An 18,056-nucleotide genomic window follows, 5' to 3' on the forward strand; every position below is an offset into this window, starting at 1 on the left:
GCACCAGGTCCTAGCATGTCTGGGACCCAAATCGGTGGTGCCCCCTCTGCTGCCCATGTACTACCTGTGGCATTGGGTAGTACCACTCCATGGGATGGTGCCTAGCCCCCCTCTGAGAGTGGTGGTGGAGGGGGGTGTTGTCAACACGGGATGAGGTGGCGGTCTTGGTGTGAAGGACAGTCTACCATGGGTTTGACCGCTGCCTGCACTGGATTGAGGGCATGCTGGCTGACCTGGGGGGGCAGCCTCACCCTGGTGCCCAGCTTGCAGCACTGACATGCTTGGGGTAGTGAAGTAGCAGTGCAGACAGTCCCATGGGTAGGGATATGAGTCACGCTGCTGCCGTCTGGAGTCACATGGGATTTGGATTCCACAACACTCTCTGTATCCATGGTGTTCACCCCCCTCATGTGTCACACACACACTGCCCTGTCTGCTGTCTTGTCTGTCTGCAAATGCATCCTCACCTACCCAACCTACCTCCCCCACACATAACTATATCCCTTCCCCAACATTCCACTCTCATCTTAAAAAAAAAAAAAAAAATGGGCACCTGTCCCAAAAAAAAAAAAAAAAAGATATCGTCCCATACATAGCTCTCCATTTTGCATGTGTCCACTGGACACATATAATTTGGTACAACTGGCTTGACAAAGCAGTTATGTTGTCCTCACTCCTCTCTCTGGGGGTTAAAGTTCAAAGTCATGTAAAAATTCTGTCAAAGTGCACAGTTGTTGCAGTACAAGAAATGGATAGCTGTGGTTCTTTCCTATACCCTTCCTGCACATCCCTACCAGCCTTTTACTTTCTTTTCCCCCTGCTTGCACCCCATTTCACCACTTTCCTATTTACCCATTTTTCTTTTATTTATATTTTTTTAGCACATTGCTGCATGGTGCTCCACCTTGTGCAGGTTCACTAAGCTCAGCTAAATAGAGCTCTATTGGCTATATGTGTTTTTAATCTTCTAATACACAAAATAAACACCTGACCCATATTGCGAACCCAAGACCATCACACCTGCAGACAACTGCATTAATCTGCCATGCCACACAACTCTTACTTAAAGCAGGTGGTTTAAAGAAAATATAGTAATTGCCAGTTACAGTCATTAAGCATGTTTCAGCAGAGCTGTATGCTACACTGCAGCATACAAACTTGATTAAAAAGTAATTAAATTAAAAAAAATTAAAACTGGGAGTGTACCTTGGACTCTGGTGCCATAGTACACCACTGGAAAGCCAAAGACATAATAATGGAAATAAGTGAGGCCTGTGATAGCAGGTGAATGTCCCTTTAAGCAGCAACATGTAGAAAGACACCCGCTAAGGCATTAATGGCAAAATTCATGTTCAACTGGGACCCTGGTGCACACATCCATCCATATAAAGCCATGCGCTTACTGATAGATGTAGAAAATATATGTTACAGCCTGTATGTGATTGTGTGCACATATATCTTGCAAATACACCAGCTGCAGCAGTGACTTAGTAGCTCAGTCTTTAAACTGCCTTGCAAATGATACATTTTGCCACACACAGTCCTGGGTTCAAATCCAGTGGTGTGTAGAAGTGAATTGACAGTATTGTGAGGGCAGCAATTAATGACTGAGTCATGCACTCTTTATCCACACAATGTATTTCAAATGACATGTCTTCTTCTCACTGATGGAGGTCAAAGGCCTGTAGGTAGGAACACACTTCACATATCCCTATAGCAAAACTATATGTGCATAAAGTGTCACGCCATGCATTAATATACTTTCACACAGAATCTCAACACAAGTACTGCAAATGAGGGCCACTAACATCAGAGTGCACTGCACAGTCCTTCCAAAGTCACTGTGCAGATTATCATAGCTGCACAACTAACATACACATTGGAAGTCCCTAATTGTAACAAGGCCTGCCCTCATACATGCTGCAAATACTACCAGACTGTAACACATGGCCTGGCAGTTGCCCAAATATATTCTTATATTTACACCCCATCTTACCCAAGGACACACCAAACATGTTGCCTTGTACTTTGTTAGTGATACAGTTGCCTAACATATTTACCTTAAACACATGCCTTATTTGCAGTGGAAAGGGTAGCCTCACTTTGGCTGTGCCTCTATAATAAGGCTGACACATCTCCCACAGTTGCATATTGTTGGCCTTTGCCTCAGGGGTGAGGGGAAAAGAAATGTGCTCACTGGCGTGTGGTAGCATGGCATCCAGGAAATGGTGGAGTACCCAGGAAGCAGATGCCTGTGAGACCCCTATCATGTCCCCAGTTGCTCTTTGGAGAGTACCCGTAGCTAGTATCCTAAGGGCTACACATACCTTTGTTTCTACTGGGATGGATCCCCCTTTGTTGGTTCTGGGTCTGAGTTGAGGGTGGCAGAGCTCAGTGAGTTATTGTATTATGTCCCTGTCCACCCTATAGCACTCTACAATCTGAAGCTCATGTAGCTCCTGGAAGGTTACCCTGAGCCTGAACACTCTTCTCCTTCTGTGACTAGGCCTATTGTCAACAGCAGCATTGACTTCAGCATCTAGCACATGGAGATGTAGGAAACCTGCAGCACCCCCAAGCATTCTCTCAGTTAAAAGTCCCAAGTATGTACTCCAATGGTGCAGAGTATGGGAGAAAAATCAGATTGTAGGGTGTATGCATACTTTATAGTGCTCTACCGTAGGTGGTGACTGTGTGATTGGCTACCTATGATGTATTTCACCTGCCTAGTATATCATTAACATCATTTAGTGGCCCTAGTTTAAGTTAAAGTGAAGTCAAATCTAATTAATATGTCACTCACTTTTAGATACACTCAGCACTGAGACATGCACCCTGTAGGTAAACAAAGCTTAGTCAGTGTACACACCCCTCCAGACTTCCATGGTCAACATGGCGGTGCACTGCCCAAGCATGCTGAAACACACTCCCCTTAGCTAAACAAAGCTTAGAAATGAGTGCACACACCTCCCTGCCAGGATAAGCTTAGGACAGTGGTGTGCCATGCAAACAGGATGAAATAAGAGTAGAAGTCATTGGACACACCCTCCCCTGATGTCAGCTACCTCCTCTGTAAACAACAGCATGGTTCTCTGCCTACATGAAGGGGATATGCAGACCCGATTACCCCTTTGTGCTTTTCAGTAACTCCACCTCATTTGCATAGAGATCTGTGCTCACACCCTGGAAACTACATGCTTCAAAGCCCTACCACATTAGCAACAGAACCAATGCATCATTGCAGATACTCCACACAGGGTCCTGTCATACATTTTTGTCACATAATATTAATTTTGTTTTTTCCAATTTTTTTTAAATTTTTTTATAAAGCGTGTTTCTGCAATGTGGCATGTCACAGAAACATGCTCAGATTATTAATAAAAATAAATTTAATTTAACTTGTTTCCTTTAATTTGTCAGGCACACAGAGGATAGTTTCTCTCATATCTGTACATGGCATGCCATTTCTGTCCATCTATCTACATTTTTACAGCCCCTTTAGTCTGTCTATATTCCTGTACATGGAATTTTTCATGTACACTATGGACACTGACATGGGGTCTGCAGAGTTGCCTGTCTGCTTGCTGGATCACTCTACCTGCCTCATTTGCATGAGATTCACCTGCTTATGAGGTGATTTGCATCCCACAGAAGTTTCCATGTTGGCGTGTTCATGCAAGTGGTTCAGCAGCACTTATTGAATCTAAAAATGTTCATGGCTGTGTTAGCAGCACAGTGCAATGCTTACACAGAAAAAAACATGTAGACTTTATTAAATTCCCCCATTGTATAGTTTCTCCCAATACCACAGGCATATTATAGAGTTGATTCCCCTCATAAAAATAAAGGATATCTACATTTGTATTTTGGAACTTGTCTCACTTGTGATTATAAACATTGGCTTAGTGACAACAACACAGTTAACAAAATATTAATAAATACATTTTCCTGTGTGATACATTTGTCTTACATGCATTTTAAACAGAAGTTGATTATTTAGACAAAACAAGACTCATCTGTTCTAAATTGACAGATGGAATGTTTTATCCACATAGAAGGGGAGAGAGAAACCTTTGAAAACAGGAGGAAACTGGCATTCCTTAATATCAGATCTGTTATTGTAGCCATATGAGAGAGAAAGTGACTTGCCAAACAAGTGGGGAAGTTGTTATCCATTAATGTCAGTTACAAACGGCTGGTCAAAATCATTATCAAGAGTGCCTATTAGTTTTTGGGGAACTACTTAGTGAGTATCAGTTTTGTGGGAAGCAGAAGACTGACAGTACCCTTCTTCTAAACTTCCGAAAATTTGTTTCCCCCAGTCCGCCTGGATTTACTCATTGGCTCCACTTCCTCTGCCCAAGTGCTCCATTTGTTCCTGTCTCAGAGGTGAGTGCAAGGGACTCTGTAGTTCTGGTGACAGCCATACACCCCTGTTTTCCTGGCTGGAGAGCGTAATTAGCTTATTCTTTCCCATGGAGAAGAAAAAAACAAGGTGGTAAGGAACAGGCCTGGCTGCTGGAAGTGATGGATATGTGCATGCTTAAAAGAATGTGGTATGGTTATGCTTTCTTATAGACACTAGACCACCATACAGCAGGTACTTTATTTGTGGATAAGGGCATACAGGAACTGATAAGCATGGGATAAATAAACAATGTATATATAATACTGTGTTTGAAACTGAAAATAGTGCTACTAGGATATTAGACGTTTTTGAGGAAAAAAGTAATCTGAAATGAACAAAAGAAGACTAATCCTTTATTTAACTGAGTGCTTTTGTCTAACTTAAATATGTAGACTTCTTTAGATTCTTTAGAACAAGATAAAACAAATTAAAAGGACTTTTTTTTACAGAAAAGTCATGAGATGACATGGCTAAAGTCTGCCAAAGAAATCAATTTGCTACAAATTAAAAATATTTGTGGTACAAGCAACTAATTAAGTTAATTCATAAACCTGAACATTGTTATGTAAATGTAATAACATATACATGTAAAATCAACCAACGTAAATATCTGTGTTCAGGTACTACACTGTTTAAAAGTTAAACTCAATTAAATTGAAATCAGTAAACAAAGACTAGTATGAGCAATGGATAATGAACTTGTGATAAGAGTAAATATGCCACTGCCTTTGTGTCAGAATGTAATAGATGTGCGCTGCACTAAACTTGCAGCATGCAAATTTTTCAGTGAATCTGTGACTTTTTTCTATGCAATATGTAGAAAAGCATATGAAGTTTGCAACTGGATTCTACTGAAAAATAAAGTAATTATACAGTGGATGTGAAATGTGCACTACACATGAAGCAGAAAATTATTCTGCCCTGTGATTACAAGATATGTGTCTGAACTGCAAAAGTGCAAATATAAGATTCTTAAAGGCGATACCTAACCAAGAGTAGTTACATCAGTTAATTAGTATGTAAATGTGAAACTCTGCTCAGTTACATATGTGGTGTGTATGAAAAGAAATATAAAAGAGTCAGAAGGAAGAAAGGCATTGAGATAAGCAACCTTGGTCCTGTGAGGTACAGACCAGTGAGTTTCCTGCATTTGTCTCTACATTTACTATGATGGAAATTTAGCTATTTTAAATTAGGGACCAATAATATTTGTTGTGAAAAATAGCTAGGTAAATATCTAACTATAGACATAAGTTTTTCTTTTTTGTATTTATTCAAAAGGATTATTTCCTGTTTCTTTGTGTAGTTTCATATTTTAGTATATACTGTACTGTTAACTTATTCTTAATTAAGTAACATATTTGTTATTTATTCACTTTTAAAAAGACAACAGATGTCATCTAGTTACTTATATATTTATTTATTGATAAGAGGGTATCTATTGCTAATTGCTGGTACTTTAATGGTATCCACCTCTAATTGGTCAGATCCCACTATAATATGTGTTTATAATTATCTACCTTATTCAAAAAAGTAAAACAGTAACTAGAATGTCACCAGTCTGGTATCATGGGATGGCGGCAGTTAACTGTTTTGTTCCAGGAAGGAGTGCTATGTGCTGGAGAGTATTAAAAGCATTCTGTGGAAATGAATATGTATGTGTGTGTGTGTGTGTGTGTGTGTGTGTGTGTGTGTGTGTGTGTGTGTGTATGGATGTAAGACATTTTTTTAAAGTAAAGTTATTGTAGAGCATTAAGCACTTAAAGGCACTGAAACCACAGAGAAAATTGTCAGAAAGGGGTCTGGGGAACTATGCTGAAGACTCTGCTTGGTGTGGTACTCATTGTGAACCCTATTTTTTGTGTGCATGGTGTAGTCCCACACCTAGGGCAGCAATGCATATTTCCTGCATGCTCCTGTGGCTAACCTGCACTTAGTAAATTGTTTAATTCTTATCTGTGTACCTCTTTATACATTAATCAGTAGTATGACACAAGAGGCCATACCATTAGTAGTAATCAGATATAAGATGTAAGATTTTTAGATACAAGATAAAATTTAGTCATGAATATTGAAGCATATCCAAACATCGTAGCTCCTATCTGCCATCTTTATTTTCATGTAATTTTGTTAGAACTTAAGATCTTTTAATTGGCCTCAGTTTTAAATATTGTTAATGCTTAAAAGACAATTTAGGCCAGAAGGTTGTACAGCATTTAATTTAATTGCAGGAACAACTGTCTCTTTTTTCTAGAGCCCTGTTCCCTAAGATAAGTCATTCTGCCACAAAAAATGTTTAGTGTTGTGTGATGCCAACGCCCTAGCCCAGTAATCAAGGAGCCTCAATCATCACCACTAACACCAGTGAAGGGCAGCCACACTGGTAAGGATAACAAATATACACACAGTAAAGTATAATTTCCCTTAATAGCACACAGGGATCACAATCAGTTTGAGACTAGTTTCTCCCTTTCTCTCCAGATCCCCAGTAAGACTCCCTACTGGCACAGCTATAGGGTACAGGTCCCAGCCTAGTGGTCAAGCTAAAACTTCCAGCACCCTCTCTGTCCAACCAGTGCTTCGTGTCCCTACCCAAGTAGCTGACATGCTCACACTTTGAGATGTGAGTTATATACAAACACATAGACACTCTTGGGGAAGGCTGGCACAGATTCTCCAGCTATGCCCCCTTCTCTGTCAGGCTATAAGGTAGAAATCACTGCCACCAACCACTAATATCAGCTACTAATAAGGGCCTTACTAAAGGGTGTCCAATTATTACTGTGCAATATTATTATCCAAATAGTAAGTGTGACTGAGCAGCAAGACTATTGGAGTGGCTTTGTACAGTATAATTTTATACATGCAATGTACTCTACAACTTAAATTATCTCTACACAAAACAGCCACAGTTGAAAGGTTTAAAAATATTTAATAATAAATAATAAAAACACAACACATTACTTCTTACTACACAGTGCTAGTCAAGAGTTCAGACATCACAGGAAAATGCTTAAAATAATACTGTAGAATAGTTCTGGCATCAATACAGAAAGCAGGTAGACTAAACATATTCTTTTCTATCTATATCTAAGAGCAATCACAGTTCTTAATAAGCTTACATATAGAGCAAAGCAGTGCACTGGTGAGTTGTTGTCATCTTTAGACAAAATCCAAAATGCTCTCTCTCTCTCTGAGAGAGTTTTTTTAAATTGATAATACATCCTGCTGACTCATTTTAGATTACATAATTCTTAACAATTCTCTGGTTTCCCAGGCTAACAGAAACTCTGCATTTACATTTCTTGGTAAGCTTGCACCTGGTCAGGAAACCACAGCAATTAAAGACATTATATATGTAAAATCTAACAATTAACTCTGGTCTCAAAACAATAGAAATAATCTGCTGGTTCAGACAGTACAGCCGAGCCCTGAGATCAAACAGTCATAAAATGCTTGACTTATCAGCTTTCTTACAGCAGAGTGCACTGTTGTTACATTTTTGCAGTTCAACATCCAATACAGTCTTCTCACATTTAAGAGAACAAGCCTATGGATTTTATTAATATTTACAAAGACATAGAATTATCTACAGAATTCTATCTAGCTAGCATGGCAGCCTTCACATATCTTCACATGTTGCATAGTGGAATTCTTGTCAAGGATATCAGCTGAGTTTTCCAATGCATAGAATATAAATGTTCATTAATCCTCTGTGACACCTTCTTTGTGGTTTTAGCAATGCAGAAGCTGTCAAGTAGGCATGTAAATAACTGCTTCTTGCTGCAGTCAAACCTTCTACTGTCACCATAATTTAAAGCAGGAGCAGGACCCACAAAACCCACAGGCATTAATACAAGAATCACTGATCATATTCAGTTGTGCAAAAAGACTTGTTAGAACAAAGACTTCAAATTATTACACTTTTTTTTGGTAATGAAACATGCCACACTTCTAATCTTCTGGAGAATATTGGTAGGCCCAAGGAGAATCTTGCAATCATTTTCAATTAACTTCCTTGTCTCTCTTCCAAACTCATTGCAAACAATTGGAAAAAGTATAAAAAACAATCTTTATCAAAGTTAACTGTAGCTACATTAGCAAAAGGAGCATCCCCTATTGACTTGACAATCTTCTCTCATTTATTTCTAAAATGTGTGTGTGTGTTTCAGTTAATTTCCTTGTCTCTCTTCCAAACTCATTGTAAACAACTGGCAAAGTATGAAACGCACTACAGTGGGGGAAAAAGGTAATTTCCTAACCCCACTGTAGTGCGACCTTGGAGTTGGTATATTTAATTATGGGGAGTGTGGGGGATGCAGGGGGCTTGCCCCCCCTGCATAAATATAGTAAGCAGTGTCTGGGATGTTATTTCTAGTTGCTTTATAGCTTTCAATGATTTGAGATTTGATGTTATGAGTTTTTGACGATTTGAGTTTTTGACGATTTGGTCTCGATGTTTTGCAATTCGATGAAATGAAATTTCGATGATATGAAGTGGAACCATAAATATATATTGAAGCCCTGACACTTTTAACTGCTTCAGCAATCTCTGTATCTCTGTAACAAATCTTTCTGCATATCATCTTTCAGTGAACAATGCAACCAATTCATCCATTCTTTCCAAAAATCATTTTCAACTGAGATTTATACGGACAATCAACTAACTTGATTTTGACTACATTTTTGATATAGTGGTGGAGATGTGGTTACTAGGAGAGCGTACAGAGTTGTAAAAGAAGATGTGCTTCCCAAAAGTACTAGGAAAGAGTTTACTATGTATGTAAAATTTGACTAAAATCGAACAGAGACAATTTCTTTCCATTTATTTATTGACTGGGAAAGCCCAACTTGGAACAAAGCCAATTTTCAGCAGAGGCCAGGGGAGAAATGCTCCAGACGTATGTCTTTGTAATGTAGGAGGAATCCAGAGCACCCAGAGGAAATCCACATAAATGCAGGGAGGACATATAGACCACACAGAAAGCACGCTGGGAATTGAACCAGAGAACCTCTTGGTGTGAGGTGACAATGCTACCGCTGCACTACTGCGCCAGCCAAACTGAAAGAACAAGAGCTTCCACTAGTTTAGGGGAGTGTGGGGATAAGACAGACTGAATTCTGTTCAAAGTAAAGTAATTTACTATTACATGATTACAGAATATAGGTGGGATATAATGGATCTAATTCATTTGATAGATGAACCAGATTGTTGAAACCCATATGGTTGAGACCATATGGTGGAGAATTTAGTTTGTTGATCAACTAAAAGAAGCCAAACAGCATGCACAAACAACACAAACAATGTGTGCCCCCCCAACTCCCCTTGCTAATTATATATATATCATCTCCAAGATTGCACTACAGTGGAGAAAAGGGAAAATTCCCTAATCCTTACTGTACCACAGTCTCAGTCAGAACAGTTTGAGAAACTAAATTGGCAGCCATGTGATCTCAACCATATGGGTTTTAACAATCTGGTTCATTGATCAAATGAAGGGAACCATGGATATAACTTGTCTTGAAAAAATAAATGTAAGTAATAATTTAAAATACAAATAACCGAAAGAAGGGCAGTGTGGTAGAAGGGAATATGCACAACAGAATCAAAATATGCAGAATTTGGTAATTGATTGATATCTTCTAAAACAGTTTTGGGCTATTCCAACTTTCTTTCGGCTTTTCCCGGTTAGGGGTCACCACAGCGGAACTCCGTTAATGATTGGCAGTGGATTTTTACAGTGCCAAGTTGCCAACCCAACACCCAACCTTCAAAGAAGGCACACCATTCACGCACACCTACCTGCATGTCTTTAAACGTCACTCGACTGCGGGGAGGACATGCAGACTCCACACAGAAGGCGCTCCAGCCGAGAATCGAATGGGAGATCCTCTTACTGCGAGGCGACAATGCTAACCGCTGTACCACCATGGCCTGTTTTGGGCTATTGCAACTAGGGACTAGAAATGAGAACAGATAAGACAGTGAATAATCTGAATTACAGTATGGATAATTGTAAAAAAGATTGAAGACTGTCATTGTCAGTATTTAAGAGAAATAAACTGACAGCATAGATGTTTCTCTGGAGTTATAATAAACTATCCCCAGGATTCAACAACTTTACTGCCAGTGGTAAGTTCTGTTTATAAATTGTGGTAGCCATTTCCAATTCAGAGAGAGAGAGACCTCTAGCAGTGTTTTTACTAAAGGTGCAGCACCACAGTGGGATGTCTCTCTGGCGTTCTGCGAGTGTAACTGAGGCATATACTCTCCCTCTGGGAGCACCTGCTATAAGTGATTTACACAGATGAGCGATTCACAGAACCACTCTGCTGTGTGAATCACCACTGCCAACTGTGCTAATTAACATGGCCAAAAGTTCATGTTCACTCATTCAATTCAATGGAAGATACTGTGCTAGAGTAAGTGCCAAGGAGTTTAATGGACAGATAGTGGTAGAGGGTGTGTGCATATGTGTTTGTGTGTGGTTATGTGTGTAAGTGTATGCACAGGTATGAGTGGTCTAAGCTGAGTGTGTATGTGTGTGTCCTTGGTTGTGTTGTCATAGTTGGGGTGTCAGTTAGGGCATAGGTAGGGTAGCTGTGTGTGTGAGGGTGTGTGCATGTGCACATGAATAGGTGAGTATGTGCGTGTGTGATTAGGTGGGAATATGTGTATAATGGATGGTGAGTATCTGTGTATGCATGCTCAAGTGTGTGTAAGGATGGGAGGTGGTTCCATACCTCTCAACTCCTCCTAAACTAGCAAGCACTAACTGAAATATGGGGGGTGGGCAACAACAGACACCAGGAACACTTTTTAAATATTACTTTACCTCACTGTAAGAGTTAATTGACCAACTTATTTTGCAATGAGAAGCTGCAAATAAAGACTAACAACTATGAAACTAATGTCTTGCATCACTCATGGACTGCATTTCTCCATGTCTGGGACACTGTGATTATAACAGACAAAATCATGGATGTTTTGTTCAGTCAGGTTAGTTGAGATTTATGGGAATGTGTCCGTGTGTGTGTGTGTGTGTGTGTGTGTGTTCAAATGTATGCATGTGTGTGTGTGGGAGAGTGAATGAGGGGGGATGCCTGTGCCAATGTGATGTATGGGTTACCGGTAGTGATTACTGATTCACAGTGTTTGTTAGTGCTTGCAATAATCACAGAGACATTCAGAGACATGCAAATCAACTGACAATGAGGTCTTTCCTCAGAGGGGCCAATGTGTCTGAATTGTTAGTTACAGTGATGATATTACAGGCACCTTTTTACCATTGCCTTACTACTTACAGCTGGGCTCTTTCTGAATCCGATCCTATATTTGCAAAAAACTATCTTTAAGACTAAAGCATTCAATATAAATATATGGTGAACAAGATAAGATAGGAAAATATGCTTGGTGTTATGTATAGTAACAAAGTGTTTTGGGTGTTTTTATTCATTGAAACTTCTTTTATTGTAATAAGTTCATAGGTTCTTACTAAGCGTATGGCTGAAAACAACCATCACCCAGTACTGGAAGGAAACTAGCAGTGGCCTCCATTAAGTAGACTTTTTCCACATATTCCTGGTGAAAATTTGTGAACACCCATTCAGACTGGCTTTAAAGGTTGCTAGGGAAGTACTCTGCTTGATAGGTAAGGATAGCCTATTCCATAAAATGGGCGAAGGCTTTGTACCCTGCATTCTTGACACAAAAACAGAAGCAGCATTAACCTGCTACTCTTAACTAATAATATTGACTTTTCATTTTGTCTGTTTGATGTTATAATAAAATCATCCCTTCTCTTTTTGATAAATGCTATAGGATATTGAACATTCACCTAAGCTAACACTAACCCATACAGATGGAACCTCACCTTAACTTCTCAAGTAAGAATTTCTTTCGAAGAACATACATCAAAGTTCCTAGTGTGGGAAAGAGCTCACAAGCTTTGATCTTCCTGGCATTAAAAATAAGTATGCATTGCACTGTGCTGAATCCCTCACACTGATGAGTTTATGGGAGCTGATGACTTTCTTCCACTCATCAGAGTGTTACTAATGTTGTGCTGGAAATACTGTATACATTTATGGAGGCATTACAGAGGACAAGTATATCAGATGGATATAAAGTATACAAACCAGTTTCCAAGATGCTAATGGAAATGGGACTTTATGAATGGTTGCAGGCATTAGATACATGCACAATGGTGCCAAGAAAGAAAGGGGACATGATACTACTGACACTATAATGTCAAAGGGTCAGGTTTGCATTTGGTACTGAGACTGAAAGACGTAGCAATAGAATTACACAGGTGGGGCAATAGGATGGATAATATCTGAAGTCATATTTTAGGCCGAAGACCTGTGAGGGGTACAAAGAAGAGAAGGGGAAAGGTGTCAGAGAAGCCGCATAGAAAATGACATTAACAAGTAGGCCAGTACAAAGGATGATGAACCTTCTGTTACCTTTTTCCTGTGTTTATCTAAGCAATGAAACATAAACAGTAGTGTAAATTTTGTAAAAATATTATAATATTGCAGATTGTTTTATGAAAGGAATTTGTCGTTGTAAATTCCAATGAAATTTGAAAAATGGATTTCTGAGTTAGTATGAGGTAAAACCCAACCCCATGCAAGGGAACTTTGCCACTGTACCTCCTTCATTAATATAATCAGTCCTGGGGCCAGCACAACTTTAGGAAAGTGGAATGTCCAAGATTACAAAATAATGCATTTTACCACTCAGCAGGGCTTTTAGAGATGTTTGCAACCACTGTATACTATATGCATACCAACCTGGCCTAGGACATGTAAAGTGGCTAGCTTTTAAAACAAGCTATTAGAATTGTTCAAGTAAGCTTTTTGTTTAACACTAGTGATCAGAGTATAATTTGTCATCATCATCACCATTCTCCCATGCTTTTTTTACATGGGGTCAGGGTGTCACCTCATTTGCATCACTCCTCTTAGTTCAGTGTCACTCTGTTACATTCTTCAACACTTGTGCCTAACAGTCACAGGTCTTTTCTCACACAGTTCATCCATGCTCTCTCACACCACAGTCAGTACTCCTGACAAAGAGGGTATTGCCAGCAGAAGCACCACACCACTCACATCACATAGCCAAGCACAACACACACACACCTATGTACAGGTCCTCAATAAAAACTTACCTAAACAGTAGAGGCCTCCAAAACACGCTCACAAACATTCCATGCGCAACACCAAACACATCACACACAGCAGACAGCACACCAGTGTCTCACAAGCACAGTCCGTAAGGTATAACAATAAACCAACACAGCCCATAAGGCATAACAATAAACCAAACATACTAGTCATTGGTGACTCAGTTGTGAGACACACTGATGTCCCTCTCACCAGGCTCGACAAGGAGAAGATCACAGTCAGTTGTCTGTCAGGTGCCAGAATCCACCACATCATGCACGCACTTAAGTCTCTCCACAACAGGTACAAGTAAATCTGTCATTGTCCATGTTGGTGTGAATGACTTGAGACATACCTCCCTGGACTATATAAAGAGAGACATAGCTGAGCTCTCAGAGTATGTGTCCCAGGCAGGTATGACCCTAGCCCTAAGCAACATCCTACCATCACCAAGAATGATACCACAATACCAACAAAAAATAATTGACTTCAACAATTGGCTTAGTTTCTGGTGTCACTTTAAGGGGATCCAGTATCTGTCTGCCTGGGATGACATGGTTGATAGGCCTCGATGCTTTGCCAGACATGGCCTCCACCTATCACCCATGGGATTCTGGATCCTGGCCAAGGCACTTGCCTCTCCCTTTGTGCCTTTTTTAGGCAATGTCCAAAAGACAAACCTTCCAACATAAAAGATCTGTAAAAAAGCAAATTGAAGGCCATGCTGCTTAATGCTAGGAGCCTAAACCTGAAAAATGCACTCACTGGAGGCTCTCCTCACACTGGGAGATGAGATTACCAGGCTATATCTCATTCCACACATTCTGACCCCAAAATGAGATCAGGAAGACTAAGGTTAGTGGACTCTCTATCTTCATTAAGGATAGGCACACCTCCAGACTGGTTTGCCAGCATGACACACTGGAACTACTCCAGGTGCAACTGACAGTTGGCAAGACACCCATCCAAGTTATAGCCAACTATAGGCTCCCTCCATGACTCAGGACACTAGCTCCTCCTACCTGAACTTACTTGAGTTGATCAAGGTACCCACTAACACCCTGATTCTTGGTGACTTCAACTACCCCACCATAGACTGGGTGAACTATTCCTGCACTGATGTGCTCACCCAATGATTCATTGACTTCATCAGTTCTAACACACTAGACCAGCTTGTCTCATCCCCCAGAAGTGGAGATAACATTCTAAACTTGGTTCTCACCAACATGGGTGACCGCTGCACCACTCCCATAGTGTGTTCTTCCCTGGTTAGATCAGATCATCAGTCTGTTTCATTTGAAGTTTCTATCCCCCCCCAGCTATAACCAGGTTAAAGGTCTTCTTAAAAGTTGACTACCACCTCCTAAGGGATGGTATCAGTAGCGTCACACCATCGCCCCCCTCAGAGGATGCAGACAACTATGCTGAACAGTACGCCAATGCAGTATACAAGCACCTGTACAACTGCATGGACTCAGCCATACCCAACAGAACTAAAACCTGCTCCTCAAGGAAACACAATCCTGTCTGGTGGACATCCTCTATCAACAGGCTTTACAACAAAAGGAAGAAACTGTTGTCCAACGGTAAAAAGGAACACATTCCAAATTGGAAAAACTCCCTCCTTAGCCTCAACAAGCAAATTAGATCACTAGGGAAAACTTCCAAAGCCAGTTATGAATCGAAACTAGCCTCTGAAACAAAAGGAAACCACAAACACTTATTCAGTTACATCAGAAACCTCCATGGCAACGCCCTGGTCTGCACCAAATTATTTCTTAACGGTATACTGTTGACTTAGCCAAACTATTAGCAGATAGGTTCAGTGTAAACTTCACCCCTCTGTCCCCCCCAAAGTCCAATTCATCATCCCCGATACTTCTCCAGCACCTCACATCTCCATAGATCAAATGTTAAAGGCCCTATTCAAGGTAAAGAACACAGCTCCCATGGGACCTGATAATATCCCAGGCTGTATTTTACACCATCTCTAGCAAGAACTAGATTCACCATTGAGCACTAGGGTTTATTCCAGCAGAGTAGAGAACTACCATTGTCATCCCTTTGCACAAAGGTGAAGCCACTACTTACCCAGGAAACTATCTCCCCATTAGTTTGACAAGTCTGATCTGTAAAGCCATGGAGCGTATTACTATGGATCTCATTAACAAGGAAATAGGCAATCTCCAAGCACTTGACCCCACCCAGTTCAGAGTTGTCAAGGGCAGATCTTGCCTGCTGAACCTGGTTGACTTCTTTGAGACTGTCACCAAGGTCCTGGATGAGGGAAAGTTAGTACACACAGCTTACCTTGACTTGACCAAGGCCACTGACGCAATCCCCCACTCAGGCATCATTGAAAAGCTAGCACATCTTGGCATAAATCCCTATCTCATCAGATGGTTGGCCAACTGGCTCAACAATAGGACTCAGAAGGTCAAAGTAGGAACTTCCACCTGTGACAGCAGACCTGTCTCTAGTGGTATTCCCCAGGGATCTGTCCTGGGACCTCTACTCTTTGGCATCTACTTCTCAGAGGTCCAAACAAAGACAAAAGGCCTGTGGCTGACCAAGTTTGCAGACTGTAAGTTGGGTGCTGTCATTGACTCCCCAAATGATGGTAACATACTGCAAAAGGGTCTCACAGCAACACATAACTGGTGCCAAAGTCATGGTCTTAAGTTAAATGCAAAAAAATGTATTATCATACCATTCTGCAAAAACATGGCCCCTACTGATTACCACATCAACGGCAACCCCCTAAGCACACAACCTGTGGTGAGAGATGTGGGTACTCAGGTTGTCTACAATCTCACATTCCACCATCATGCAGCGGCAATGGTCAGAAAAGCCTTTTACCTGCTTCATCTCATAAATAAAGGGATTGCATCCAGAAAAAAGGAGGTTATTACCTTTCTGTACTCCTCCCTCATTAGGCATATAACTGAGTATAACACTCCATTTAGTATGTACCTCTCCAAACACCTGCACCAACTGGAAAGGCCACAAAAATACCTCACAAAGAAAATCCATGGCCTCCAACATCTGTCCTATGCAGACAGGCTCAAATCACCATCACTCTGCTCGGTATCATACAGATTGCTCAGAGGTGATCTGTGTCTCGGCGACAAGGCAATTTCAGACCCTGCCCTACTAGAGATGCTCCATATCTGTATGCTGGCGAGACAGGTTTGTCTCCCAGAGGTTGCCACGTCTATGGAATAGACTTCCCATACATGTCAAACAGAGTACCTCTCTGACCCTCTACAAGCACAACCTTAATGAGTGGATGGGAAATCACAAATTTGTCCCAGGGGTTCTACCTGTGTCCCTCATTGACAGGGGAGACAGGTGCTAACTGAGATTTCTTTTTTGGGGGATAAACTCTTGGATAGGCTTGTAAGTGCATCAGGGCCATTAGCCTAGTAACCTCCTATGTTCCTATGATCCTGTGATCGCTTTGCTGGACACCCTCATCTTATCTTGCCTTTTTCCTGTCTCTCCCAAATCTGCTTTACAAAATCATCTTCTGCTTTCCTGCACATGTGACTGAACCACCATAACCTGCTCTCTTTCACCTTTTCTGCTGCTGGAGTTACATTGGCTTCTGCTCTGTTATACTTACTTCTTCATTTGTCTTCACTCTTTTTTAATTTCTCGAAATCTTTTGGGTTTCTAATACCATGACGGGAATGGACCCCATTTCCTAAGTCAAAGTATGATTAAAGTTCATGAAATTAGTATTGTTTCATTCTTTGATGTCATCCAGTAGTGCTCTTCACAGCACCCACAATGTGCCCAGTACTGATCCCTTCTGCAGTTCATATGGAGTTACATGTATTGGTAACATATCTAAATGCAATTGTAAATTCTTTTTTTAAGACCCGTTGCTCTTACTACTATTGGAATTGTCTGGGTATCTTTCTTCCACATTGCTGTCATTTCTGCGTACAGATCCTGATATTTTATGACTTTGTGTCTCACTGTATGCAAGACACTATAGTCACTGGGTGTGGCAGTTTCAATGATCAATGCTACTCTTCTCTTCTTTTCTTGGACCACTGTATCCATTTTTTTAGCATCTATCTTTTGAACTGTTGGTAATGGATGATCCCACGTGATGTAGACGTCTTCATTTTCTATGATGCTTTGTGGTTCATGTTTCCAGTGTTTTTCAGCCACTTCAGTACAATAATGTTTGCACAATCCTCAGTGCAACAGTCTTGCCACATTATTATGCCTTTCAGTATACAGTCCTTCTACCATTAGTATGTCGCAACCAGCAATGAGGTGCGCAATTGTTTCCAATTCAGTTTTACAAAGCCTACATTTATCTGTTTCTCCCAATTGTTCTATGGACTTTATAAATCAATGTGTACGCAGCCCAGTATCTTGGGCTGCCAATATTAACCTTTCACCTCTTGGTTTGAATTCACCTCTCCTTAACCATTTCTGTGTTCATTCCTGATCAACATGAGGT

Source organism: Protopterus annectens, chromosome 6.part0 (genome assembly GCF_019279795.1).
Source record: "Protopterus annectens isolate FY-2018-M chromosome 6.part0, PAN1.0, whole genome shotgun sequence".
NCBI lineage: Eukaryota > Metazoa > Chordata > Ceratodontiformes > Protopteridae > Protopterus > Protopterus annectens.